At 45.2% G+C, this 27681-nt stretch overlaps 1 long non-coding RNA gene across 1 annotated transcript in view; it reads right to left on the minus strand.

Annotated features, from left to right (window-relative positions):
* Positions 1–1456: 1456 nt before the first annotated feature.
* The window catches only part of LOC125940233 (uncharacterized), a 37224-nt gene continuing 10999 nt past the window's right edge, over positions 1457–27681 (minus strand). The window contains exons 2-3 of the long non-coding RNA XR_007463456.1: positions 3790–4444; positions 1457–2205 (exon numbers count right to left, since the gene is read on the minus strand). This is a non-coding gene — a long non-coding RNA (uncharacterized LOC125940233). The remainder of the gene's footprint in view (positions 2206–3789; positions 4445–27681) is intronic.

Here is a 27681-nt window from a genome sequence, read left to right on the forward strand (position 1 = left end):
CCACCCTTGCTGATTTCGGTGACAATTCGTTCTGAACCAGTTTTCGCCCGAAGCTTCGCGACCATTTGTATCGACCTTGGACGAAGTCCTACGCATATCAAGTGTTTCGTAGTAGCCCGAATAACGACTGTGCTGCCATGTGCCTTCACTGCAGCGCAAGTCACTTGTCAAGGGTTTGCGTGCAATAGCGACGTTAAGTCTAGTGGACACGTGCAAAACTTACACCCTAAAACACCCGGCTAAGACGAAGGCAAGAGTCTTATTTATGGCTTCTGGTGGTCCCTTCGTAAATGAATGCAATCCAAACATGTTTCGTCACCGACTGAGCTACAGCTATCCAGTGAGCGTAAACTCTGTGGTAGCACCTTGATAAATAATGCATTTTTACATCTGTCCTGTAAAAACTCTTGATGCATCAAATTTTCATGCGTTTTCATTGATCAGAGTGTTCAAACTGCTATCGCCAGAAGCGCAGCTGAGCATAAATTTTTTGATATTACGGCAAGGATACCTCTTAATTCATGACACGGCCAATATAGCTCCTTAAAATCAACTAGCGCGACAAACCCACGAGTTACGTATTTGTAGGACTTAACGTCGTGAAAATAAAGATACTTTTTACGCACATAGACTGAACATTTTCGAACGCTTCTGAGCCGAAACTTTCGTTAAAAGGGAAATGAAATGCTATAGGTGTACTCATTTCGTTCCAGTATCCGACATAAATCCAAATGACGCAAGCATGTGCTCTCGGAAACCGCTGCTACGCAATGTGACCAACACGTGAATCATTTCAAAGATCTAGTTGGCGTTGAGACGATAAAAGCATGCGTGCGATTGTGACCTAATGGTTATAAGGCTTCGCGCTTTTGTGCGGGGGCACCGAGGTAATTCAATTCAGTAAGTATAGGCTATTCTGCAAGATATCAGAAGCAACGAAGGTAGGGAGAGCTGGGAAAAAGCTATTCTTAAAAAATCCAAACTTTCAGATGCCAAAACCCCGTCCTGATAATGAGGCACACCGTTAAACATCTCAAGTTGTAATAAATTTTTTTTGGAGAACTCGCAAAAGGTCGCACCACTTCTGATGTTTAATGTGCACCCGCCACACCGGTACACGATTATATTGGCATTCCACCCTCACCTAATAGTGGCAGCTACGGGTGGGAACAAAACAGCGCCCTCGTTCTCAGCAGCTCATCTCCACGGCCACTTATCGGCCATGGCCAGTGATGCGCCCGCTAGTTAATTGTAGCGCACCAAAGCAATTTTCCGTGAAATATTTTTGAAGAACACCAGACAGGAACCATAACAGAAGTGTTTCACGTTATCATCGAATAATAATTTGCTATAGTGCTCTATTGTCAATCGATGTACAAAAGACGAGTGGACAGTACAGAACGCAAGAGTTGAACGAACTGGCGGGCAAACATTTCGCATTACGGCGTTCGTGAAGTGCACAAGTGTTGGGAGTGTTTAGTCTCGACCAAGTCGTCTGTTTTGGTCTTCAGTCACCGCTTTGGGGGTCGTGTCGTAGGGCTTCTGTCCATAATACACTTTGGCCAAAGGCAAATTGACAAGCGTTGCTTCCGTACGGCAATAAGTTGCACTTTATTTAGACATCGTAATACGTGAACCCCAAATCGGCAAATAAGCAGAAGTGCAGCATATCAGATGACGGCGCCGGATAGAGACCACAGCCTTGAAGCAAGTGTAGCAAGACACCGATCACTTAAGAGCAACGACATCAATTTTTTTTTGAAGATGGAACAGAAGATAGACGAGTATGGGGGCACCGAATGGCATATTTGAGCAACGTTTCTGTTGGGGCAGTGTTTTTGATACGCTGCGCATTGACAACCAAGACAACATCGGAAGCGCATAAGGATTTAAGATACTAGGTACTGCAGATTACTGTAACGAGTCTGCGTTCGTTCGAGTACTCTGCTTGGTAAACTTGCTGGAAGAAGTTTGAAATGGCGCTGCTAAACTTTGCCGCACCGTGGCTCGAAGATTACTTGCACATGAAACGTTCCTTGATGTCACTCTGGAAGTAGAGGTTCACTTTGGCACGACTGATCGACGGCCTGGTGAGTTTGTGCACAAGAGAGCACCAGTTCTTGTTCCGTCTTTTCCTGTCCCGTGAACTTGCGCGACGAATCAACCTTGAGTCTTCCATAACAGTATGATGCGGTTTGATTTTACCTTAAAGGGAAAAAAACGTGGAATAAAAGCACTCATTATTGTGACAACAATATCGACGTAAAAAACAGTACTATATATTTTCTAAGGCGATAGCACATCGAGATCACGAGGTTACTTCCATGTACTTATCCATAAGGCGAGGTGGGGCGGGGGGAGCGATCATTGGCAGCGAGCAAACCCTAGATCAGCCACCTTAGGATCGTAGCCGGGAACGCTCGCAACATGTTTGATCTGTTGTTCTGGCCTCTGCACATGGCTCCTACAACTATGGATGTTTGGCCAAGACGTTCTTAGCAAGCGCTCCTGTCGTCCTAATGGGACAGGGCACATATGTAGACGGCAGTGCCATTGTAGGGCCAACAACCTCATCCGGGGCTTTGAAGGCATGCAATACAATAACAACTTTTCTTTCATGCACATTTTAAGGTTAAGGGCATCGTAATAAAGTGGTCAAACACTCCCTGGCTGGTTTCTTGACGTGCTGTTAGTAAATCTGGAAATATTATCATATACTTACCGACATAACCGCCACTCATCCATCCTAAAGACGAAAGGTGCCAGATTTTGCGATTTTCCTGGTGTGAACTCAAGAAGATGCTGCCAGTTTTCATTTCTCAAATAGTTTCAAACTGCGACTTCTCAATTCCAACTTTTCAATTCTAAAACAAACTTTAAAGAAACAAATTCGAGCGTCTTTTTCTACGGGTGGAACCTGCGCTTCATCCGCGTCATTATGTAGGATCATATAATGAAACACAATAATTGAAGTGCGTATTTTACGCAAGGTAATGCGCCTCCCCTTAGCGCACGAGGAGACCAGCGATGTTGTACCGGGTGTTCTATTTGTTCTTTGCTAAATTAATTTCGCTATCCGGCTCACAACATTGTTGAAAATGTATTGCGCCAATGTGAGATTCTAAAGGCGATACGGCGCGATTGTTGTTGCTAGTGCTTTTACTCATATTCGACGTACTAAATTCAATGGGCGCGCTCACACACACATACATGCACAAAAGAAAGGAAATATGTATATGGAACGGGCGCAGGCGTCTTCAATTTACGCGGCGAATGTGAATGCAAACTCTAAGATAGTGGGGTACGTATTGCGCGCCGTGAAATCAAAAACAAGTTATGTGAAAGTCACGTGCAGGCATTTTCCTGCCAAACAATTTGAAAGCTGTCCTTCAATATAACTGACAAAGTGAATTGAAAATGGTTGCCCGCAAATCTTTGCGCCAAAGTGTATTCCGCGCAGCTTACAAGAACTAATTTTGCCCGAAAACGTTAGTAACAGTTATTCTTTGTATGGCGTGCTGTCTACTTGTAGTTGAAACGAAGCATCGAATAACTCCATGGCGAGTCATATAGTTCCTATTATTTGAAAGCCTATTCATCAGACGATTTTCCTTCTTCCTCAATAGACTAATATACGCTCAGCTGGTAATTGGCTAATTGATCAACCAACTACTTTTTGGACAGTTTGAAGGACCAACACGTTCAAAAAATTGTTCCTAGAAGCGCAGGCTCATTTTGTGACACCGTTTTACACACGTAATTTTTGAGGTCGACAAAAATATTTCTTACCAGAATGCATTTTGAGGCCGTCATCGTTTGGCTAGATGTGCCGCCCAAACAGCTCAGGGAATGTCACCGTTGCCAGATGTCTGATTCCACGAATACCCATGTCATCGAGAGCGGCAGCGAAGCCGCTGCTCAACGTCTCGTAACCGCCAACCAGGTGCTCATCGAGGCTGCCTCCTAACACATTGTTTAGAGTGAGCATCAGCTTTCTCATATCAATCACATCGGCTGCACGAACGGCCAAGTAGGGCATTTCCAACCAAGCACACAAACATATAAGACTGTGCACTTCAGGCTCGTCCTCCAGGTCACCGGTCACAGCACATGCGTAGCGGCCATGTGTGCATGCCAAGGGCACGTACGTGTTTATCCTACCTCGATAGCAGAACTCTCGCGCTATCATAGAGTGTAGCTTGAAATCGTCGACAAACTGTTTCAGTCTGCTGTTGAGGCGATAAAGCTGCCACCCTTTTAGTCTGTCGTGCGGTATAAGCCAGCAATAGAGCCATGTGATCAGTCTAAGCCGCTCATGCAATGATCTGACGGCTTTCAAGTTGCCGCGGATTGCCTCAACGGCTAGGTGCCGTGGAACGCCTGTGACCCGCACACTTGGAAGTATACAGGCGACGTCCAGCTTTGCCAGTTCCTCTTCCGGCACCTCATATAAGCAATGGCATAGCTTTTCCAAGTCTTTGTCTGTCATGGCCGGAACTGCGAACGGCTCGTAGAACTAGTAGAAATAGGGTGGTCAGACAGGCGGTAGCTCCGGTAGTTCCAAGGCGTTCAGTCTCAGCTCAGTTGACCCAATGGAAAGAAGCGCGCTGGTTGCAGTGGCAGATGGTGGCGATGATCCGTGGTCAGGAGGCTGGCTTTCGCAGTTGTCTTCGTATTATTGCAAATGTCACACTGAAGTGCTGATGTTCGGCTTAGCAAGAATGACAGCTTTAGCAAAGATATTACAAGCGATATTGTATTAGTGATAAGAATAAAGAAGGAAATCTTAAGATTTGCACTCAAGAAGTGGCCAAATGGTTTGAAATCACGCGTGCTTGGGTTCCTGAAGATTGCGCTTGCGCATTTTGTCCTTTTCGCATGCTGCACAAAGATTGCACATGAAAATACTTATATGTAAGTACACTGGCGTTTTTTGCACTTCATCCCCGTGAAAATGCAGCTTAGCGTGCCCCTTCCTGCGTCATGCTTAGCGAACTTAAAATATTACAGCGGACTTATGCGTGCTTGAAGAATCCCAGTTCAACTTGCTGCGAAGCTGTTTCTTTAGCAGTGTCATTATTAACTTCAACTGGCTGTTACAAAACAGCCCACGCAAACGACACGCTGCAATGATACCTTAAACGTTACCCGCATGACTTGCCCGTTGGTCTACACGCTTAAAACATTCACCAAGTAAAACGCTTTTGAGCACTTTTTCTAATAATTTTTAAGTAAAAGTCGTACTTCACCCATACATTTATGCCTTTACATGCGCATCAAGAATAATATTTCTCTATTTACAGTATATTTACTCTAACTGTGCTTATAGTTCTATTAAGCTAACTAAACTATATGAAGCTAGTACTCTTTTGACGCTCTGAATGTTCGTTTATAGACACCTTGCAGTGCAATTTGCGCGTGACCTAAGTGCCGATCTGCAAGTGAAGCACTGGGACGGTCAGCGTCAAAAGCAGCAAAACGGGAGAAACTCTGTATGGCATTCGCTGCGACACTTTCGATCTCTCATCATGAGGCAAGACTGTCCGAGTTGTAAAAGCGTCGAAGCGCCTATGCTCAGCATATGACAGCACACGTTCGCGATCGATATCAGAAGCGCGAACAATTGCGAACTTGATATCGTTCAAGCGCAGTGCATAACACTCAGATGAGCGACGAAAAGTGAGGCACTGTCCTTTGGAATGGCGTATTATTCTTGTCGCAACTCTATCGGCCGGTGTCGGCGATATTGGGGCGGAAAATGAAAATTAACTGCACACGGTGCCTATGTACTTTTTTTGGAAAGGAATCATTCACTAGCACAGGTATAGCTTTTCGTGCAGAACATCTACAACCTGGCCCTTATATTTTTCTAAATGTGAACAAGCTTCGTCAGTCACGATTGGAGTAAACGTGCGATAAGGGCCTAATATTTAGAGGATCTGGCTCGTTTAGGGCATAGGGGACGCTGCAGGACTTCTACAAACAGGCTATTCAAAAGTCATTCTACGCTAGTACTATAACCGAATATGATATAGCCTTGAGTGGCTATACTTCCAGACAACCCTCGTTGTCTGGAAGTTCGCAAGTTATACAGAAATGAGTAGAAACAGGAAAGATTGAAAGTGTGGGACAAACACGAAGGTTGAAGAGAAGGACAGCAAAAAGCGACTACCGATTTCTCGCGGAATTGTAAATCCGGAGGTGCCGTCTACCTGAAGCTGAGGCTAAAGGGGTGTGTTGCCTCTGGCGATGGGCCTTAAGTATCGAATTACTCAGCAACGGCTCAACCACCACCATCCCCTTTTTCTCGGAACAGGATTACGTCGCACAGGTAATCACAGGAGGGTCCGTTACCCATGTGCTTGTGTTCGTGGTGCCGCAAAACACGAAACGCCGGCTCACGCAGATTTCCCTGCGGGCAACCTCGTAGAAAAAAGTACTTTCCTTTAGTCTATGAACAACAGATTTTTCTCATGCAGCAATGTTATCTCGTAGAGACGGATTCTGTGACATTAAAGCAATCCTAACATTTTTAAATGATGCCGGCCTACTGCAAGGCATCAGCCCTAAAAGGTCATAGCACATCTTCCCACTAGAGACCGCTGCTGCGAAAATGCCACATTGTAAAGCACGCGCCTCCAGGCTCTTGGGTTCAAGGGTGAGACATTATTGCTACTGCTCTAACACTAACAGCAATAATATGGACACTCCAAGCGCATTTCCTGTCGTCACCGTCCTCGTCGTCGTGATGATCCGTGTAAATTAAAACACGATAACAATATCATAGTGCGCTGTACGCTGTATGTGCAAGTGAAAGGTTGCGAGGATCAGGCGACGATCGCGGTTCGATCTCGCACGCGCTATGGTGAAAGGAGGGGCGGAAACGCGCCATCTTCTGTCGCACGCGAGGCAAAGGGGGGGGGTGGGGGGGACGAGAAAGGTGGGAGTTGCGTTCTACTCCGGTGGCTGATCCTGAAGGCGCGGCCGCGCGGCCGCCGTGTTTTGACAGCGATCTGCGACGTGGACAAATTACACGCCCGCGCAGGCCTCATCTTCAAAACGATCTGCGATGTGTACAAGGTGCTACTAGTGCCGATAGCTTCGTACGCGCTGTGCTTTCGACGTTTAGTATTTACGAATAGTGACTTTTCGATTCGAAGACCGAATCTAATGGGACAGTATTCAATTCGTTATTCGAAACTTTCGAATATTCGCACGCCCCTAGCCACCTGTGACAGGGACACAGTCTGCCGCGCGCTATGTTTTAGCAGCTTAGTTTGCGTTGATGCGAGGGACAGCACGAATGTCAATTGGCTCGCTGCTGCAGCCGCGTTTCCCGAGTGCAGCGTTTTGACAGCGAGTTTCCGCGGTCATCGTGCGAGATGTGTTCATATTTACCTGTGTGCGCGTGACACTGCGATTGTTAATTTAGTTGGTACGCGAACGTTTGCCCGTTTATACGGCCGACAAAACTAATATCCGTATATCATATACCTGTATACTACTTTTCTATCGCAATCGATGCTTCACCTTTTGGGCAAAACTACGACTTTTTAGCACATAATTTCTGCGTCGGATTAATTCATGTACAGAGCAGACCTCCTACTCTTAGCAAATACCGGCTTAAAACAACGCATATAGGGCGGAAAGTAGATCAAAATTTCGACGCTTATAAATGGCTCACTGTAAGCGGCCTACTGCGTATGCGGCTCTTGCTTATGCGGCCTGCATTTAAACGGCCCATAGTAAGGCCGCTTGGTGAATTTCACGCATAACCCCAAATTTTATGCGGTATTTCAGATCAAATCTGTCCGGCTTACTAAGCGGCCAAAATCTTATGCGGCCCATTGGGTATTTTTTACCGAAAAAAATTATTTTAAGACAGGCGCCATCCACAGTGGTTTTGCGTGCTGTTTCATAGACATTGCATAGAACCACATTATAGGAAATTGATAACACAACACAAGCATGACAACGCACTTCACACAAACATGGGCACACTGGGAATCGAACCTGGGTACACCGCGTGAGGACCAAACACGCTAACCACTACTCCACATCCCTACGCTGCCGCGGAGGACTCGCACAGCTATTTGTAGATACATTTGTGTTTCCGAGGCTGTCGTTGTATGTCGATTGTAGGGTTGGTAATATCGATGACCGATTAATCGAATAATCGATTAAAAGTATCCCGCAATACGATTAATCACCAGTGATGTCCACCGTTCATTTAATCGACTTAATCGATTAGGCCTGTTCGATTAATCGTTTTCAAGAGTTCGTCAGGAGTGGCACGAGAATTCTGAAATCGTACTGGAATGGCGGCCCACGAGCAGTGTCTGTGCGGCTGGGGTGGAGCGACTGTCGACTGTCTTTCTGAGTCCCGAGTGATGCCGAGCCGAGTGCTTCCCCTCTCCCCTCCCCCCCACCCACCACACACGCCACCACGCCGCGCGATGCCGGAGGCTTGAAATGCCCTCACAATTCAAGGTACACTATAGCAACCCAGTCGTTGATCTTAGTACCACTGCCAGTCCACTAAAAATGTTTCACAGCATGCGCGCTGGCTTAGACCATGTATTTCATTGACATAGCGACGGAGTTCTATATTCTCGCGTGCTGGTTGTGTGCCATTCAAAGTAGGTGTCGGTCTCACCCAAACATGCCAGCCAATGGACATTCCTTCGCTCTGTAGAAAAGATGATATGGAATAAAATCCTAAACCACTGACTTCCTTTTCCCCTGTGTACATTGCATTTTCTTGCATATTTCAGTTGGACTTCACCTTTCACTTTTGCCATTTTTCTTAATTCTTCTTTAACTGTACTGTACTGGGATTCACTAGTGCATAGTGTACCTTATTAAAGCGAAGCTGGATATGTCTATAGTCGGATGCAACTTAAGTATGCAGTGAAGCCCCGCCCACGCCCTCATAACCGCCAGCCACTGTTCCTCCGCGAGGCTGAAAATAGTTCGTATTTCAAAGTTTCCCTGTTACCTAAATAAGGCGGTAACCACAAAAACAAAATTATAAACGCGTAATTTTATACGTTTTCACTCAACTATTATAGCGGAAAATACAATACAAGTACAGTCGTATCAAGTATGACGACATTTTGAAAACGTCGCATAACGACGATTTTGTTTGCTTCTGTGATTGGTTGGCGGAGTAACACAACCCCGCGTGGTCCATCTACCTTTTGTGCCAACTGCTGTTTATAAATTTGTATCCTACTATAGGCGGAATCATATGGCTAGGCGAAATCGCCTGTGTACACAAAATTATCACCATCAGCATTGGCTCGAGCGACGTCGTCTTCTTCCGCACCTGGCTCCTTGGCGCCCTTCGAGTTGCGCTCGTGCTCATGCTCGACATGCGCTCGTGCCACTGCTCCCGCGTTCGTCGTCGTCGTCTGCATCCACAGCTGGCTGCGTTGCCGCTAATCATTCCAGCGTAGAATTTCACTTCTCTTCTGTTGTCGTAATGGGGAGGCCGCATTTACGGCGCTACGATCCATTGCTTAAGGGGTATGAGCCAATTATTCTCTTACGTGATGGACAGATTAAATTTTTGAAGCAATTTAATTTAGAAGAATCGCAAGCGGCAGTGGCGGGCGAATGCTGCTAACAACGCCGCCGAGCAAATTCGAGACATCGAACGCAAGCGACAACGGTGAACTGCGGGCATACCGTCAGTGACTTTCTCTCCGTCGCAGCCGAACGTGTGTGTAACCTCATAATTGAGAAATACTTTATTGAACCCTAGGCATTAACCCAGTGATAAACACCGGGGCCGCACGTATAAGCTTCGCTGGTTAACCATCTTCACGGAGTGGCAGGGCCGATGATTTTTTTCATTCTGGACTAAGTGCCATTTTATAACATAGATTGTTCATCTTGTCAAAAGCCAATAGCCTTTAGCAAGGTAAATATTACATTTATCAAACATTTATACACTTGTGTTTCAAACTTGGTTCCACCTATAAAACATTAAAACAGGGCTCTACAAAAGTAGATAACTGCGTTTCAGCCTTTTTGAAAGTGCCCGGCAAAAATTTCGATTAATCGATTAATCGATGAAAAACCGTGCATTGATAGCGATTAATCGATTAAAGGCTAAAATGATGAACGATTAATCGTTAATCGATTAAAATAATTCATCGACCATCCCTAGTCGATCGTTCACCGTCGGCGATGGTGCGTGATATACACATTGTTTTTGTAGCTGTTACCGATGCTTAGGTGGTTGGTGACAGCAGATGTATGTAAATGAGTATCAGTATACGAATAGCTCATAAATCAGGTAATCGAGAAATCTTCTGAGTACAATCAACCTCTCTACATGGCTTTCATAGATTATGAAAAGGCATTTGATTCATTAGAGATTCCAGCAGTCATAGATGCATTGCGTAATCAAGGAGTACAGGAGGCATACATGAATATCTTAGCAAACATCTACAAGGATTCCACAGCTACCTTGGTTCTCCACAAGAAAAGCAGAAAGTTACCTATCAAGAAAGGGGTCAGGCAAGGAGACACAATCTCTCCAATGCTATTCACTGCATGCTTAGAAGAAGTATTCAAGCTCTTAGACTGGGAAGGCTTAGGAGTGAGGATCAACGGCGAATATCTCAGCAACCTTCGATTTGCAGATGACATTGTCCTATTCAGCAACAATGGAGACGAATTACAACAAATGATTGAGGACCTTAATCGAGAAAGTGTAAGAATTGGGTTGAAGATGAATATGCAGAAGACAAAGATAATGTTCAATAGCCTGGCAACAAGAATTCGGGATCGCCAGTCAGCCTCTAGAGTCTGTAAAGGAGTACGTTTATCTAGGTCAATTACTCACAAGGGACCCTGATCACGAGAAAGAAATTTACAGAAGAATATAATTGGGTTGGAGTGCATACGGCAGGCATTACCAAATCCTGACTGGGAGCTTACCACTGTCGTTGAAAAGAAAAGTGTACAATCATTGCATTCTACCGGTGCTAACATATGGGGCAGAAACTTGGAGGTTAACGAAGAAGCTCGAGAACAAGTTAAGGTTCGAACAAAGAGCGATGGAACGAAAAATCTTAGGACTAACGTTAAGAGACAGGAAGAGAGCGGCGTGGATCAGAGAACAAACGGGGATAGCCGATATTCTAGTTCACATTAAGCGGAAGAAATGGAGCTGGGCAGGCTATCTAATGCGTAGGATGGATAACCGGTGGACCATTAGGGTTACAGAATGGATACCAAGAGAAGGGAAGTGCAGTCGAGGTCAGCAGAAAACCAGATGGTATGATGAAGTTAGGAAATTTGCAGGCGCAAGTTGGAATACGCTAGCGCAAGACAGGGGTAATTGGAGATCGCAGGGAGAGGCCTTCGTCCTGCAGTGGACATAAAATATAGGCTGATGATGATGATGATACGAATAGCGCTTTCAACAGCTGTCATGTGGGGCGGAAAGGCTAAATGGGGTATAATTACGGAGCATGGGGGCTGCATGAAAAGAAAAACTGCTTCGCCAGGCAAATCTAGTTCTGCATTATTTTCTCTTTATTCGCTATGATACGGCTGCAGTCACTGTTTACCCGGTAACTCAGCTTTGTCTGAGAAACTTTCAACCTTGCTCAGAAGGTTCAGTTAAAACTTATCTGCGCTGTTGCGCTGCCTCGACGGTGTAACGACAATACGGCTCCGGTATTCTGAGACGTCGAATAAGCGGGTGGGATATTACCGGCAGGTCTATGTTTGTTTGACCGACAATTATTTCCATTCACCTCCACTGGCCTCAACAGGGATGTCCTGTCCGAAAGACTGACATATATATCTTTTGTGAGTATCAAGAAGAATGCTTTCGAACTGATCATATTATGCTGTTCCGTTGTAGTTAATGAATCAGTCTTTATTTTGAAGCAGCAAGGCGCGTCGGTATCTCCGCCCGTGAGCCTACCGTAACAGCATTGCAAATATCGGAAGCTTCACTGCTTTGCACAAGCTAGCTTCTTTTCACATATTCACCTGACAGGTACATGCACGCGACGTTGCAACGAGCTACCATGGCCATACATGTAGTGGCGTCGAGCTTAAAGGAACGAGGCGTCGTTAAAGAATTTATATTATGGGGCTTAGCGTCCCGAAACTGCTGTGGATTATGAGGGACGCAATAATAGATAGCTACGGATTCATCGTGGCCACCTGAAGTTATTTAACGCGCACCGAAAGAATGACACAAACTTTTCTGCATTTCCGTCGGAATGCTACAGGTTCGGCCGAAACGCTAAGGTCACCTTGTTACTGCGGCGACTGTCATTGAAAGTGAACGGATCAGCTGTTTGAAATTTCGCATAACAAGGTGGGATTTTACCGGCGTGTCGAAGCTTACGATGGCTCCATTCATATACCCTTGCAAGTCGATAGCTTCAACGCAAAATTAACGTGGAATAACCGCAATTTGCCCATTGTATCTTGCGTTGGATTTGTGAGATCAGCACCACCGCAATGAGCACTCTCTGCTATCTGGAATGCAAGTGAATCACCGTGCGCAAGACCAGCCGCATTCATGCACAAACTACTTTTTGTTATCTCAAAAAAAAGAAAAAGAAAGCACCGTGCAGACTGCAAAAAAGTGCACGCGCTGTAGTTAGTAGGCACGCACTATTGTGCTGTGTCCGGCAAAGGAAGGTGTGTCATGAAGTGGTTGCAAGCAGGTCAGATGGACTGCCCGCTTGCATACCTAATTATCTCGAAGGAGAGATCGAATTCGGATTTAGGTGTCATGTACATTAGTTGAGTGCCTCTGCCTTCGTCATATCAACTGTGCCCTATATGCACAGTTATTAAAAGCACAAGTTTTTTCCTACAACGTTAAGTATGCTTTTTGCGGAATGTCCACTTTATCTGTGCACGCCATCTGAAAGCATGCTGTACATTATTGCAGACGCGTACGTTCATGCAGACACAGACAAAGAAGATATTTTTCAAAGCAGCATGATTTATTTACAATACAACAAAGTGAAAAGTGCCCAGCATAGCTTCACTGTAGGTGTTCAACACAGAATGGGGACTTATATACCAAGCTCTAACAGTAACAAATAAAAGCCACACTGCCACAGGAAATCCTAAAGCAGATAGGCAGTGTTAGTGCCTGCAACTTTTAAAATGTGAAACAAGCATAACGCATTAACTTCCATGTACTTCATGCAGTTGCGACCAACAAGAGTTGGGCCTCTCAGTTCACTCTTGTTCAATAAAGAATGTTTTGTTTATAACCAAAACTATATATATGCGTAAAATAGCAGATAACTACAACATGAGGAACAGAACGCACATATGTACTAAACTTACTGTAAGGTCACATTTTCTATAGATAAGTTATCTAATGAGGAATTTAGACAGCTAAGTGCTCGCAGCTTTAATGAAAAATAGTTATCTATGACTAGCATGAAAAAAAGAGAAAGAATGAAAGCGCTGCATGAAAATGTACGAGGTGTCTTCAAAAGAAACCAAACTTTTGAAATAGCACGCAAACCGGCAAAGAGCACGCTGCGGCTCCTCAATGGATGTAGCAGCTGGTTTAGACAACAAACTACCATTTGCCGCGTTTCACTCTGACCATTGGTTTGTGAGCTAGAGCCGCCGAAGTGCGCACGTGTACAAGCTTTTTGTTGGATAGTGCCAAAGTAACAACGAATGAGGTTGAAGAACAACATGTGCGCGTGAAATTTTGCCACAAACTTGGCAAAACTTTCACAGAGACATTTCAGTTGCTTAACCAAGCATACGGGGAAAACTGTATGAGTCGCACTCAGTGCTATGAGTAGTTCAAGCATTTTGAACAAGGCAGAATGTTGGTGATGATCCCAAGCCTGGACGACCTTCCACATCATAGATGGTGAATATGTCAAGATAGTGCGTGCTTTGATTCGTGAAAATCATCATTTAACTGTTCGAGAACTATCTGACGAATTGGTCATCAGCATACTATCATGGCATCCTATTGTGAATGACAAACTTGAGATGCGTCGTGTCAGTGCAAAATTCGTGCCGCGTTTGTTTACTGTCGATCAGAAACCCCTGTGCTGAAATATGCCAGGAACTGCATGCCACTGGCAATGATAATGAAAACTTCTGTAGCATCACAACAGGCAATGAGACGTGGGCTTATGGCTCTGATATTGAAACAACAGTGCAATCATCGCAGTGGGTGGGTGAACAGTCTTCTCGTCCAAGAAAGCACGCATTAGTCAGCTAAAAATCAAGGTAATGGTGGTGTTTTCTGACTGGAAAGACATAGTCCATCAGGAATTTGTACCACGTGGTCAGATGGTAAACAAGGCAGTGTACCAAGGAATTCTAGCGTGTTTGCGGGATGCTGTGCGCAGTAGGAAGCCTTAATTGTGGGAAACCCCGTCTTAATTGTTGCAGCATGACAATGAGCTAGATCACGCTTCGCTCCTTGTCTGCGGCTATCTAGCAAAACATCACACTCTCGTGCCCCATCCACCGTACTTTCCAGACCTAGCCCAAGAAGCCTTTTTTCTGTTTCCTGAACTTAAAATCACGTTGAAAGGACGTCGTTTCCAACCCATAAAAGCAATTTCAAGACAATGAGACACGAGACCTACGCGCCATCCCAGAAAAAGCGTTCCAGGAGGCTTTCCAAAAATGGATGTGATGATAGGAACAATGTATTGCCAGAATAAGGGACTACTTTGAAGGGCACATGCTTAAAATGTTGTATAATAATCAATAAAGATGTTAAAGCAAAAGGTTGGTTTCTTTTTGAACACACATTGTATGTATTTGAATTGAAGAACTCTTTTGGGAGCCAAGCAACATAGAAAAGCTTTTGTTATGCGGAGCACACTCTGTACACATGCCGCACTGGTTGGGTGAATGCGCAGAAATCCAAAGTGAAGTTATTTATGTTTACATTGCTAACAAGAGAAAAAATGCATTTTTAGATATGTGTTTCATTTTAACATAATTGCTCCGTCATCGCAAGCACATTAGATATCATTCATATATATTCACAGTTATTTGTCCTGATGACTCCTGGGCCTCCAGGTGACCGTCGTACCTGGAAGGAAGAAGAAATGCCACTTAACGTTAGACGATTCCAAAAACTGCTTCACCTTGTCCCTCTTAGGGTTATGTTTGTTCAATAGTTGTTCGAGGCCAATATAGTAGTCATCTTGCAAGAAACAGATCTCAATTTTAACCATAAACTTCTGAGACTGCGAGATAACAATCCGAGGTCTTTTATTTGACTGCCCTCATTTTGGTGTGGCTAAAAAACCACACTTGACCGCGCTCAATTGCACCTTGTTGGGGGAGAGAAAATTGTCCAGACTGTGTTCAACACCCTTGCATTGTCCTGCTACTTCACATGTTGGTTGTTGCTGTAGTGCACAGCATTGTATTGATGTGCACACATTCTCTTCCTTTCTATTTTAAATCTTGGCTCTCCTGCTGCCTTTCATTCCCTTTATACCCCTTCCTCAGCACAGTCACTTGTATTTGAGCTGGTGGACCTGCCTGTCTTCGTATCTTTCTACCTCCTTTCTCCAAGAGCACGTGTCAGCATTATAAAACTCGGTGTCCATGATTTACTATAGAAAGCTGAACATTCCATATCACACACTTCACATGTGAATAACTCATAAGAGATTGTGAAAGACATGCGAATGTGTCCGACCTTTGAATTTACAGCATTGTATTTCAAATTTCACTGGCATTATTAACACTAAAGTCCACCCCAGTTAATCTGAATATAATGAGTGCATACACAGTATAAACAAAGTAATCAAGCCATGACAATAGACACAAGCACATAATGCTCTGGCAAGCAACTAAAGAGAGAAACATATATTCAGTTGAATTCTTCACGTTATGTACAAACACATTTCACATATTCTTGGCCTCTTTGAATCAACTCAATGTGCTTGGGCTTATTATTTATTTCACAGTCATATTTCCTCACGTTTTCAGGTAATTATTAATTGGCCCACATTGTCAGCTGGCTCTCAGGGGCACTGATTTATGTCCCTTACACTTACTGGCATTCAGTTGTATTTGCATTTATTTACACTGGCCTAAACTCTGTGGCTTCCCACTGTTCTGAAATCAGCAAAAATTAGTGAGAGGCTCTCGAATGTGTGTCTATCTCTAGTGATATTACAGCTCGTCTAAGTGCTTCGAAGTTCACCGCATGCCAGCAATATTGTAAACACTTGTATCTTTCTGAGCCCCACACCACTTTTGAGCTGGCAAAATATTAGCTTTTTTTTCGTGTGCTTCATCATAAGCATATATTTCCGCTCTGCAATGAACAGCCATTTTTGGCCTGATTTTCGCTTACCGGTCGGTGGTGCACTCTAACGTTCCAATGGAGAGCCCGGGGTTCTGCTTTCATGGGTGGCGTTCTTATTAGTGTTGACGTCCCACTTCATTCCTGTATAGAAAAAATACATTTAAGCGAGAATAAAAAGAAAATGCAAAAATTTGAGAACTCGAGAAGCATAAGCTCATAAGAAAGGTCTTATTAAAGCATATTTTGGGGCTAGCTTCATAGTCGCAAATCAACACAACATAGCAATCACCACACAAAAGCAAAATGTCCAACTTGTATAATGTTCTTTTGCTTCTTTCATAGTTTTTTTAGCTATGCATGCAGCGCTTTTATCTCACAACATTATGGAACGACGCAAGTACTGAAAACCAGAGTTTTCCGTCTGCTATAAAACTTGAAATTGCTACAATCGACGTGACATGTCGCGTTGTTGAAATTTTGCGAGTTGCATAGAACTTCGCCCCTTCTACAAGTGACGAGTGTACTGCTTATCTCCAAGAGATAATGTGGCAAATCCTGCGGCTAGTGCAAGCCGTCACTTCGGAGCTGCTGCGTTATTTGATTATGGTAGCGTCACACAAGCTTCGAGCTAAATCGGCCTTTGAATTTTAGTGAACTCGACGCATTAAACAGGAAAGCCAGAAATCTACGCAAATCGACACACTACACAGAGGAAAGTGCGTAACGCGCCAGAATTTTTTTTTTCAAAATATAACCGTCGTTTGACAAACTGGAACTACAAAATGCAATGAACTAATCACGCAAAGCCCACCAAAGGAATTAAAAAAAGGCACATTTCACGGTTAGAACGCTACACGCTATTACCAGCGCCGCTATAAAACGCAAACCCTAACGAAAATTCGCGCATGAAGTTTCAACAAATGGACACCTGACTGCACAAGAAAAAAAATCGCCTGCAATCATGCAATTGGGGGAAACCTAAACGGAGCTACGCCTGCAGTTATAACTACTTCACACACCAAAACTTCCAATGCGCGTGTTCGCATTAGTACTGCACGTTCAGATATTTAAATCACCGACATTCGTTATCTGCTGGCTCATAATAATGCAATGGTAGAAATTAAGTATTTAGTAAGCGTAGCATACAGGAAGTAAAAATCGACCTACCAAATAGGCACAGGTTCGCAGCTCTACAGCACGCACTCCTGGGCCCGCCGACCCAGCGAACATGGCGGCCCGCCGCCGCTGATCGCCGGTGTGGCCGTTGTACTCGCACGAGTTGTCGAAGTTTCACTGCTTCCTTGCAATTTCCGGTAACAACGGTGGATTTGAACATCACTGACATCACCGAGAGCGTTCACCGACGCGGCCAGATCACTTCACAACACGAACACATTCGCATAATGTCGCCGGTACAAATATATGACGATAATTACCGCCGAAAACAATCTCCTCGTATACGCCGGCATACGCCATGTTCTCGCTCCTTCCCGGTCTGGTCGGCGCAGCCTTTCCTCCTCCTCCGCCATGAAAGCAACGGGGAGGCGTCGACTTGTTTCTCTTCGTTCTCTCCTTTCGCCTTTCGCTTTACTTTCTCCCTCAAACATTACCCTCACTGCTCCTTACAGCTTTTTCATTGTAACGCTTTCTCAAAGGTTCGGCGCGTTTTTCGCGCGCCAAATTTGCAAGGCTGCATATAAGCGTTCCGTCCGCTCGCATGCCGCGCTCGTAAGGACCTGACATTCCATTGCAGCACAGAGGGACGGGGCTTTCCACGAGCATTCATATTTCTTGTGAAGGCCGTCGAGCACTGGAACAAGAGCCTCTAGCAGTTGCTCTGCAGCTAATGCTGCTGGTGACTGACGACCGGCAATCAGAGACCTAACAACGTTGACAAGCATCTTAGGCAGGTTGATAAGTTGTTCGTCATCGTTGACCGAGACCGCTGTAGGCACCCTATTTACAGAGTTTACTACTGCAGACGGGCACGCCTTGGATGGAGCTGGTTCCGAAGCTTTCGGAGGCGTGATCTTGGCATATACTGGTTCGGACGCTTTCGATGGAAGCGCCGGCCATGATATCGCAGAGAGACAGAAATTCCGCTTCCCACTTTCCTGCCGACGCGCGTTGTCCTTGTTATTCTTCGTACGTGCTGGTATATCTTCAGTTTTGCCATTTGTAGCCGCTGGACGGGCACTGCGGCTACTCGGCTTCTCTCCTGATGCCTTCTTCTTAGCTTTCTCTTTAAGGAACTTTAGTTTTTTCTTCAGTGTGGGACATTCTTTGTCTGTTGCCAAGTGTTCACCGTTACAGTTCGGGCACCGAGATGTCGGACTGTCGCAAGAATTTGCGTCCTGATTTTGACCACATTTGGCACACACCACAGCACTTGTGCAGAAACCCTGCACATGACCAAGCTTTAAACATTTGCGGAACTGTAAGGGTCTTGGTACGAAAGGCCCTTCTGGGTATCGCACTAGTCCAGCCTTTATATGACTAGGCAGTTTTGCACAGTCGAAAAGAATCTTCACACACTTTGACGAGCCGAGCCGCCGAACGCTGATGATTTTGCATGGTGGCGTGCAAACGATCATACTTTTTAACACGTCGTCTTGAAGTTCGAGGTCAACATCAGATATGACGCCAGCTGTTACATCCGCGCCCTGTGGTATGTAAGCCCGCGTGTTGACACCACAGAGTTGAGACAGACCAAGTAGAGTTTGCACCGTCTTCTCATCTGTTGTGTCCACGGCAATGATATTTTTCCTTGGGTTCACTCGAACCTCTTGAATAAGACCCGGTGCCAGTTTGAAGGTCCTTACGACCGTGGCATGCGGATCTAGTCCTTCGGCTTCTCGCAATGAACACCCCGCCAGATGTTATAGCACTTCAAGAAACCAATGTAAGAAAAGATTATTTCAGACTTCCTGGTTACGTTGGCATCCACAGCAACGCTCGATGCACAGTGCCGGCATGCGGATCCTTCCAGTGTACGGACGCCACGCATCCGCGAAATACTTCAAGAGCATCGCTATACATCCGAGCTGACCTACATTTTGCAGTTATTGACACAAGTGATACCTGCGATGCCGATTTTGAATGTACAGCCGTTACTGTGAGTCTCAGAGATACGACGGCGACTGTGGCAAGTATATATTATCGACCGACACGATCTTCAGACACCACCTTATTGGAGTTCTTAGTCTCTCGGTGTAGCCCATCATTTGTGCTGTGTGGGTACTTATATGCTCACCATCTTCGTTGGTGTTCTCGTCAACAAGACCAGCGTGGGATAGAGATCAACGAGCTTATTGTTAGGCATGATCTACAAACACCCAATGACGGCTCACCTACATTTGTCGGCAGTGGTAAGGGACAGTCCACCATCGACCTTGCGATATCAACAAGAGAGGTGTGTCTTGCCTGGTCATGTGAATCTGTCCCATGGGGCTCAGATCACCTACCAATTTGGTTGATTCCAGAACATACTCCTAGCCGCCAGACTACCGCCTACACAGTGACGAACTGGAACAAGTTCCGTCAGCTGATTTCAGAGGCCCCATCGCACGACAAGTTGTTTAAACTGGTGAGCGAGTGTCTTCAACAAGCTACCGTAAGACGACGGCGGGGCATAGATAAACCGAACCCTGATCTTAAGGTGGCGGTCCCACTCCGGCGGCACGAGCCCCCCGTTTTTAGTACTTTTGGAGCAACCGTGGCGGCTCTTCTACTTAAGATATGAAGTTATCGTATAAACCATAAAAAGCTTAATTCTTGTAGATTCTAACTATATATAATATAAAGAAATTGATTGGTGTGATTTAGAAGTAAATGTTCAAGAACAAGCATGAGATACATGGTTTTTGCGAACGGTGTCTCAGTTGTGACCATATTTAGAACAAACTACCGCACTTACTGCATTGCGGCTTGCTGTATTGATTTAGGACATATTTATCTAGTTCCTAGACGTAGCAAATTAATTTTTAATTTTTACTTTTTGGATAATTTGCTTTTGAAAATTGCCAAATATTGCAATCTTCTGTTGTAAACAGCCCGGCAACTACATGCTCAAGGAAGCTTCATTTTGGAGAAAGTAGAGTTCAAAGAATTTACATTTAGGACGCAAAATTTCATTCATGTAACTTTATTAGTTTTCCTAATAATGCGGCCGAAAACAAGAAATATTTAGAATTCTGGTTTTCTTTTTGCCCATTTTTGCGGGAAGGTAATAAAGCTACGAAGCTGCGCTTTAAAACTAATAAAGTTACATGAATGAAATTTTGTGTCCTAAATGGAAATTCCTTGAACTCTACTTTATCCAAAATTTAGCTTCCTTGAGCATGTAGTTGCCGGGATGTTTACAACAGAAGATTGCAATATTTGGCAATTTTCAAAAGCAAATTATCCTAAAAGTAAAAATGAAAAATTAATTTGCTACGTCAAGGAACTAGATAAATATGTCCTAAAGCTACACAGCAAGCCGCAATGCAGTAAGTGCGGTAGTTCCTTCTAAATATGGTCACAACTGAGACACAGTTCGCAAAAACCATGTATCTCATGCTTGTTCTTGAACATTTATTTCTAAATCACATTAATCAATTTCCTTATATTATATATATGGATGGAATCTACAAGAATTAAGCTTTTTATGGTATATACCACAACTTTATATCCTAAGTAAAAGAGCCGCCACGGTTACTCCAAAAGTACTGAAAACGGGGGGCTCGTGCCGCCGGAGTGGGACCACCGCCTTAAGCTCTTGAGGCTACGCGCCTGTCGACGCCGCGCTTACAGGAGAGCGCAGCGCTCTAAAAGAAGCTCCGATTGGACGGTGTATAACCGCCTAGACGCAGCCATACGGCGGCACACAAAACAACTTCGTCGAAAGAGCTGGGCAGCACTGTGTAGTTCACTGCATACGGCAAATGGTTTTGGAAGTGTTTGGCGAATACTGAAGGCTCTTCGCACTCGTGAGATCTGCAAGAATCCAACTGCTGCTTTGTGCATAACGACTGGCCGGACTCCGAAAATTCTTGCGGAAGCATTTGCCGACCTTTTCGTACCTCCTATGCCAAGTGGCAACGCAAACAATGACCTTAATCCTCTGACAAGTCAGAACATCACAACGTTCTGCTATGGTCCAGCCTGCCAGATGGATGAAACAGACTTTACTCTCGAAGAGCTGCATCACGCCCTCAGCCTCTCCAAACGTCGCACTGCCCCTGGTGAAGACGGTGTTACGTACCAGGCATTACGAAACATCGATGAGGCCTTTCATCAAAATGTCTTGGACGCATATAACGAAGTGTGGCGAACGTCTGTGATCCCCAATGATTGGAAATCATCTGTGGTGATACCAGTCTTAAAGCCCGGCCGCCCTGCAAAACACCTAAAGTCTTACCGGCCAATATCGCTAACTTCTAATGTTATGAAGCTGATGGAACGAATGGTACTGTTTCGTCTAGACGGCAGGCTACAAGAGCTTAATTTCTTTCCTGATGTCATGAGCGGCTTTCGTCGTCACCGTTCAGCCCTCGATAGCATAGCAGACCTCGTTTCATCTCTAGAGTCTGCTCGAGAAAACAAGCACTCTGCATACATGCTCTTCTTGGATATACAGCAAGCATTCGATTCGGTTCCCCATAAGGCGATTATTATCGCCCTTAGGAATGCGGGAATTTCGGGTCGACTGCTTCATTTCGTGCAAGACTTTCTATCTGAGCGCCACATGAAAGTGCGTGTTGGAGGAGCAACAAGTGATTTTCGCCCTGTTAAGTGCGGTGTACCACAAGGCAGCGTCTTGTCGCCGCTTCTCTTCAACAGTGTACTTGTTGGACTTCCAAGCCGATTGCCTCAGGAAGCAGACTTTCCAATATGTATAGCAATCTATGCTGATGACATTGCACTGTGGATCAGCGGTCCTTCGTACCACGGTCCGCGTCTTCGTGGAATCCTGCAGAGAGCTCTGAATGCGACTTCAGAGTACTTGGAGGAAGTTGGTCTGCAGATCTCACCAGCTAAGTCAGCCGCGATTGCGTATCATCCAAGGCAACGGGCTCGTCGAACCATGAGCCGGCTGTACCTCGGAGAGACACCGGTACAATGGGTACAGCACCACCGCTACCTGGGCGTAATTACCGATGATCGCCTCTCTTGGCGCCCTGCCTTTACCGCTGTGCGGTGCAAATCCCGGTCGCTGCTCAAGTATGTGGCCGCCTTGACTGCTAGGGGCGCTGGCTGCGACCAGACGACACGACTCTCACGAGTGAAGCCGACGGGAGCGGACGTGTCGAGTCGAGGTGCCATTTCAGCGCAGCAGGAGCAGCGTGCCAAAGAGCTAAGTTTTGTTATTTTATATTTCACTTTTTGGTTTTTTTAGGAGGGTTAGCTTAGCCAAGCAATCTTTATAAATTATCTTAAGGCTTTGTCACTTTCTTGGTCTTCTCGCTTAGATAAAAGTAGGTAAAGAAATTTTTTTTCCACATCTACGCCTTGTTAGTACGAGATGATGGTTGGTACTAGGGGGAACCCACGCGTGCGTTGTTCTGAGTGCGAGCGTTCCTACGCGCTGGAAGAAACGCGGTTTAAGTCAGCACGCGAAGCGAATTTTGCAGATTTTATCTGTAGGATGTGTGTGCTAGGGTCGCGGCTAGACCGCCTAGAGCAATACAAGGATAAGTTAGCTACGCGGGTTGGAAAGCTAGAAAAGGAACTTAAAATCGAGCAGAAGCAGAGGAAGGAGGCAGAAGAAAAGCTAGCTAACGCAGAAATCCAGCTGAGCGCCACCATTCTGCAAAGCAATGATGAACGCATCGAGGCGAGCACCGCGAACGGAGCTGGCTCCGATGCGAGTGCAGAGACAGCCGAACCCGCCACGCCGGGAAGCAGTGGCGGAAACGTCAGTGATAGTCACGAAGGGGATACCACTGACGCGGCCGGGGAAGAAAACAAAGCCAAGGGCAAGGATAAGAAAGGAGGGGAGGGCATTGTGACTTCGGGGGCAGCTTTCGGCGGTGAAGGGGAAGGAAAGCGTCGAGTTGTCTTTGTTGGGGATTCCAACATGCGTAAAGTAGAACCGGCGATAGCAGAGAGGGTAGGGGCAGACGAACGAGTCCAGGTTAGCGCGCTTCCCGGAAAGCCGACTAGAGAGGTGATAGCGAAGGCCAAGGAACGCATGTGGGACACAATGGAGGAGAGACACCTAGTGGTGATAATGGGCGGAGTGATTGACGTACTGAACGGACGAGGAGCAGGAATCACAAAGCAAATAGCCAAAGGGGTCACCGACCTGCGGAATGTTTCAAAAGAAGTACAAATCGCGGTGTGCACGGTGCCAGAGGTTGAAAGGCAGGGTTATAAAATTGAAAGGGCAGTTCTTGCAGTAAACAGGGAAATTTGGACTCTAGCTAAAGCAATGAATTTTACGGTCATTGACATCAACCGAGAAGTGCACCGAGCAGGCCGCGAAGGCGCTTTTGTGCGTGACGGGACACATTTTAGTGAAAGTGTAGCAACACCGGTCGGAAGTCGATTCGCGGCACGAGCTGTAGCTTTTTTAGGCGGGCCCCAGGCAATCAGGAAGCAGGATTGAGTATTGAACATAGCGAAACACCAGTAAAGGGCAGAATTAGGCGACCAGGAGTCAGGAAAAGACGCAGAAAGGATAAGAATAGAGAAGGTAAAATTTGCTACATTAACATGCAGGGTGGTCGTAAGCAGGAAAAATGGCTGGAAATTCAAACGCAACTGAATGATGAAGCGATTAGCGTGTACGCCTTGACCGAAACGCATCTACGAGATTTGGAGCAGCCGCCTGTTATTGACAACTTTGTATGGGAAGGGTGCAACAGAATGACCGGGTCAAGGAAAGGCGGAGGCGTAGGCGTACTAATTAGGCGAGGTCTGAAGTGGCGAAGGGTAAACGAGACATGTAAAGAGCATTTATGGATTAGTGGTACATGGCAAGGTAAAAAGACGTGGCTGGGAGTAGCTTACCTATGGACAGGTAGTGATAGCAGGGAAAAAAATAAGGAATTGGTCGATTGCATTAGAAGCGATATTAATCAGTTCAGTAACTCGGGCCAGGTGATATTAGTGGGAGATATGAACGCGCACATGGACGATTTAGACGGATATACTGATTACAACGGCTCTTTAGTGCTGGATTTGTGTGATGAACAGAACCTTATAGTAGTTAACAGGGAGAATAAGTGTCATGGACAGGTAACGTGGCAATGCGGAAACAGGCAGTCATGTATTGACTACGCCTTAGTCTCAGAAATGGTCTACGAACAACTGGACCAAATGATAATAGACGAAAATGGAAAAAATAGCCTGGGAAGCGATCATAGACGTTTAGCATTAAAGTTTGGGAGAGATACCAGCGCAGAACATGAACCAATAGCCTCAGAGTTTTTAAAAATGAATGACGAGCAAATAACAGAGATCGCAAACAACATAGAGAAGAAAATTGAGGCTTTTCCTACAGCAGTCTGGGAATATAAGGAACTGGTGGAGGTTATGCAGCATGAAATAAGGCGGACACGGCAATACAATTGTTGGATTGGAAAGAGGAAACCACGTAAGTGGTGGAACAAGGAAATTAAACAAGCTATAGAAGAGCGTAAAGAGGCATCTAGGGCTCATCGAGAAGCCAAAAAGTTGGGATTACAAGAAGAAGAGGTGCTCCTTAGATGGAATACATACAGAGAAAAGAAAAGGGTTGCGAGTGAGCTCGTGCAAGAGAAAATTAAATGCGCAAGTGAACGTTGGGTGCATAACATTCACAAAAGAGACAAAGGCGCCCCAAAAAGATTCTGGAACCATATAAAAGCACTCGGAGCTCCAACTAGAAACTCGCAAACGGCTATAAGGGATGAAGACGGTAACATCTATGAAGGCGATGATGCGCTGCGGTACATCACAGACGTTATCAGGCATAACTTCGGTACGAGAAAAAGCGTAGTTCAGACAACAGATCCAGCAACAACAGAGAGGCTTGAGAGATAAAAATTCAGCATAGAAAGCTTTTATTGGAAAAAGGCAACAGAAAATGTCCCTAACAACACGGCAGCAGGACCCGATGAAATCCCAATACAGCTAATCAAAAACCTCGGTCCAAAAAGCAAGGCACTGCTGACTAATGCCATAGAGCAAGTGATTAGAACAAAGAATATTTCCGTTGGATGGCGTGAAAGCAAGATGAATCTCATCTACAAAGGCAAAGGAGATAAGTATAAGACGAGCTCGTACAGGCCATTTACAGTAACGTCGGTGATATATAGAATGGCAATGCAAGCCATAAAATTAGAACTGTCGAAGTGGGTGGAGGAAAACGGTGTATTGGGGGAACTACAGAATGGGTTCAGGCCAGGCAGACGCTTAGATGACAATATGTTTGTGCTAACTCATTGCATAGAGATTTCAGTAGCTCAGAAAAGACCTTTATGGGTAGCATTTCTAGATATTAAAGGAGCTTATGACAACGTAGACAGGAAATTGTTGTGGGATATTCTTCAATACGAAGGCATGGATGACGATTTCGTGGAGCTGCTGAGGGAGATATATCGAGACAACCAAGTACAAGTGGCATGGGAAGGCCGAAAAGGAAATGAAATGGTGGGAATTCACCAAGGATTGAAGCAAGGATGCCCTCTGTCACCATTGTTGTTCACGCTTTACGTCAAGGACATAGAAAGACGACTGGAAAACAGCGAATTAGGTTTTGATTTATCCTACATGCGTAATGGACAAATGGTGCAACAGAAGGTCCCTGGATTGATGTACGCAGACGACATTGTGCTACTAGCAGACAATAAAAAAGATTTACAGATACTTGCGAATATCTGTGGGAACGCAGCGACAAATCTAGGCCTTAAGTTTATCACAGAGAAATCAGGGATTATGATCTTTAATGAACACACGAGTAACTTCGTGGTGTCCATTCAACAGCAAGTAATACCCATAGTGAAGCAATATAAGTACCTCGGCGTACACATAAACGAAGGAAAGAATTACTCAAGCGACCACCAAGATAATCTGAAAATAAAGGGGAAGCGGAATGCAGCATTAATGAAACACAGAGCACTGTGGGGCCACAATAAGTATGAGGTGGTGCGTGGAATCTGGAAAGGAGTAATGGTGCCAGCGCTAACATTCGCAAATGCCATTATATGCTTAAAATCGGATATATTGGCGGGTTTGGAAGTTAACCAAAGATCAGTAGGCCGGTTGGCTTTGGGAGCACACGGTAATACGACAAATGAGGCAGTGCATGGAGACATGGGTTGGGCCTCTTTTGAAGTCAGAGAAGCACAAAGCAAAATTAGTTTTGAAGAAAGGCTCAGGAACATGGATGAAAATAAATGGGCGGCTAAAGTGCACAAGTATCTCTACATGAAAAGCGTGGACACAGAATGGAGGAAGAGGTCAAGGAAGTTGGCAACCAAGTACAGGAAAATCGAAACTGCAAATAGACAACCAGGGGTCATCAGAAAGAAAGTGAGAGAAATAGAGACCGTGAATTGTATGCAAAGAATGGAAACGAAAAGGACAATGGAGATTTACAAGAATGAGAAGAAAGAAATTAGAAGGGAAAATCTGTACGATAACACAAAGGGCAGTGCCTTGCTATTTGAGGCTCGAGCCGGTTGCCTAAGGACGAAAACATATCGGAACAAATATTCGGAACTAGATGAGACATGTGTATGCTGCAGTAAAGATCCAGAGACCACTCAGCACATCCTAATGGAATGCGACGGGATCCACCCAGCGAGAACCGTAGGTAACGTGCAACTCCCAGAAGCGCTTGGGTTTAAAGTGGAAGGAAACATAAACAGATCAGCCGTAGAGATCAGCACGAGACGATTAGAGTACTGGTGGAAAAAAAGCAGGGAAAAGATGGATACGACCTGATCTCTTAAAATCATAGGCAGCGGTACAAGCTAAATTTTTGAAAAAGAAAGATAATGAGAGGTATACAAAAATGCTAGATAAAGAACATGTGTAGTATACCTGATTAAATCAAGCAGGCTAGGTGACTATTTGTCGCCACCCCGTTTCAAAGGGGATGCCAATAAATCATCATCATCGACAGCACTTCAGGTATACCAATCGTCTGTCCTCTCTGGCGTGATGTATGCCTTGCCAGTCTTGAACGTGCCACCAAATGTGATGTCTGAGTTGGAACGGGACCATCGTGTTGCCCTCCGAGTCATGCTTGGCTTACCTCGTGAGGCGCAATCTGTTCCACTACTCACGGAAGCGCACCAGTTGCCCCTGAGCTTGCAAGCACACCAGAGAGCGCTACACCATATCGAGCGTTTGCACCGAGCATCAGACGGCCAAGCACTGATTAATCGGCTGCTTCAGCG

Source organism: Dermacentor silvarum, chromosome 9 (genome assembly GCF_013339745.2).
Source record: "Dermacentor silvarum isolate Dsil-2018 chromosome 9, BIME_Dsil_1.4, whole genome shotgun sequence".
Lineage (NCBI taxonomy): Eukaryota > Metazoa > Arthropoda > Arachnida > Ixodida > Ixodidae > Dermacentor > Dermacentor silvarum.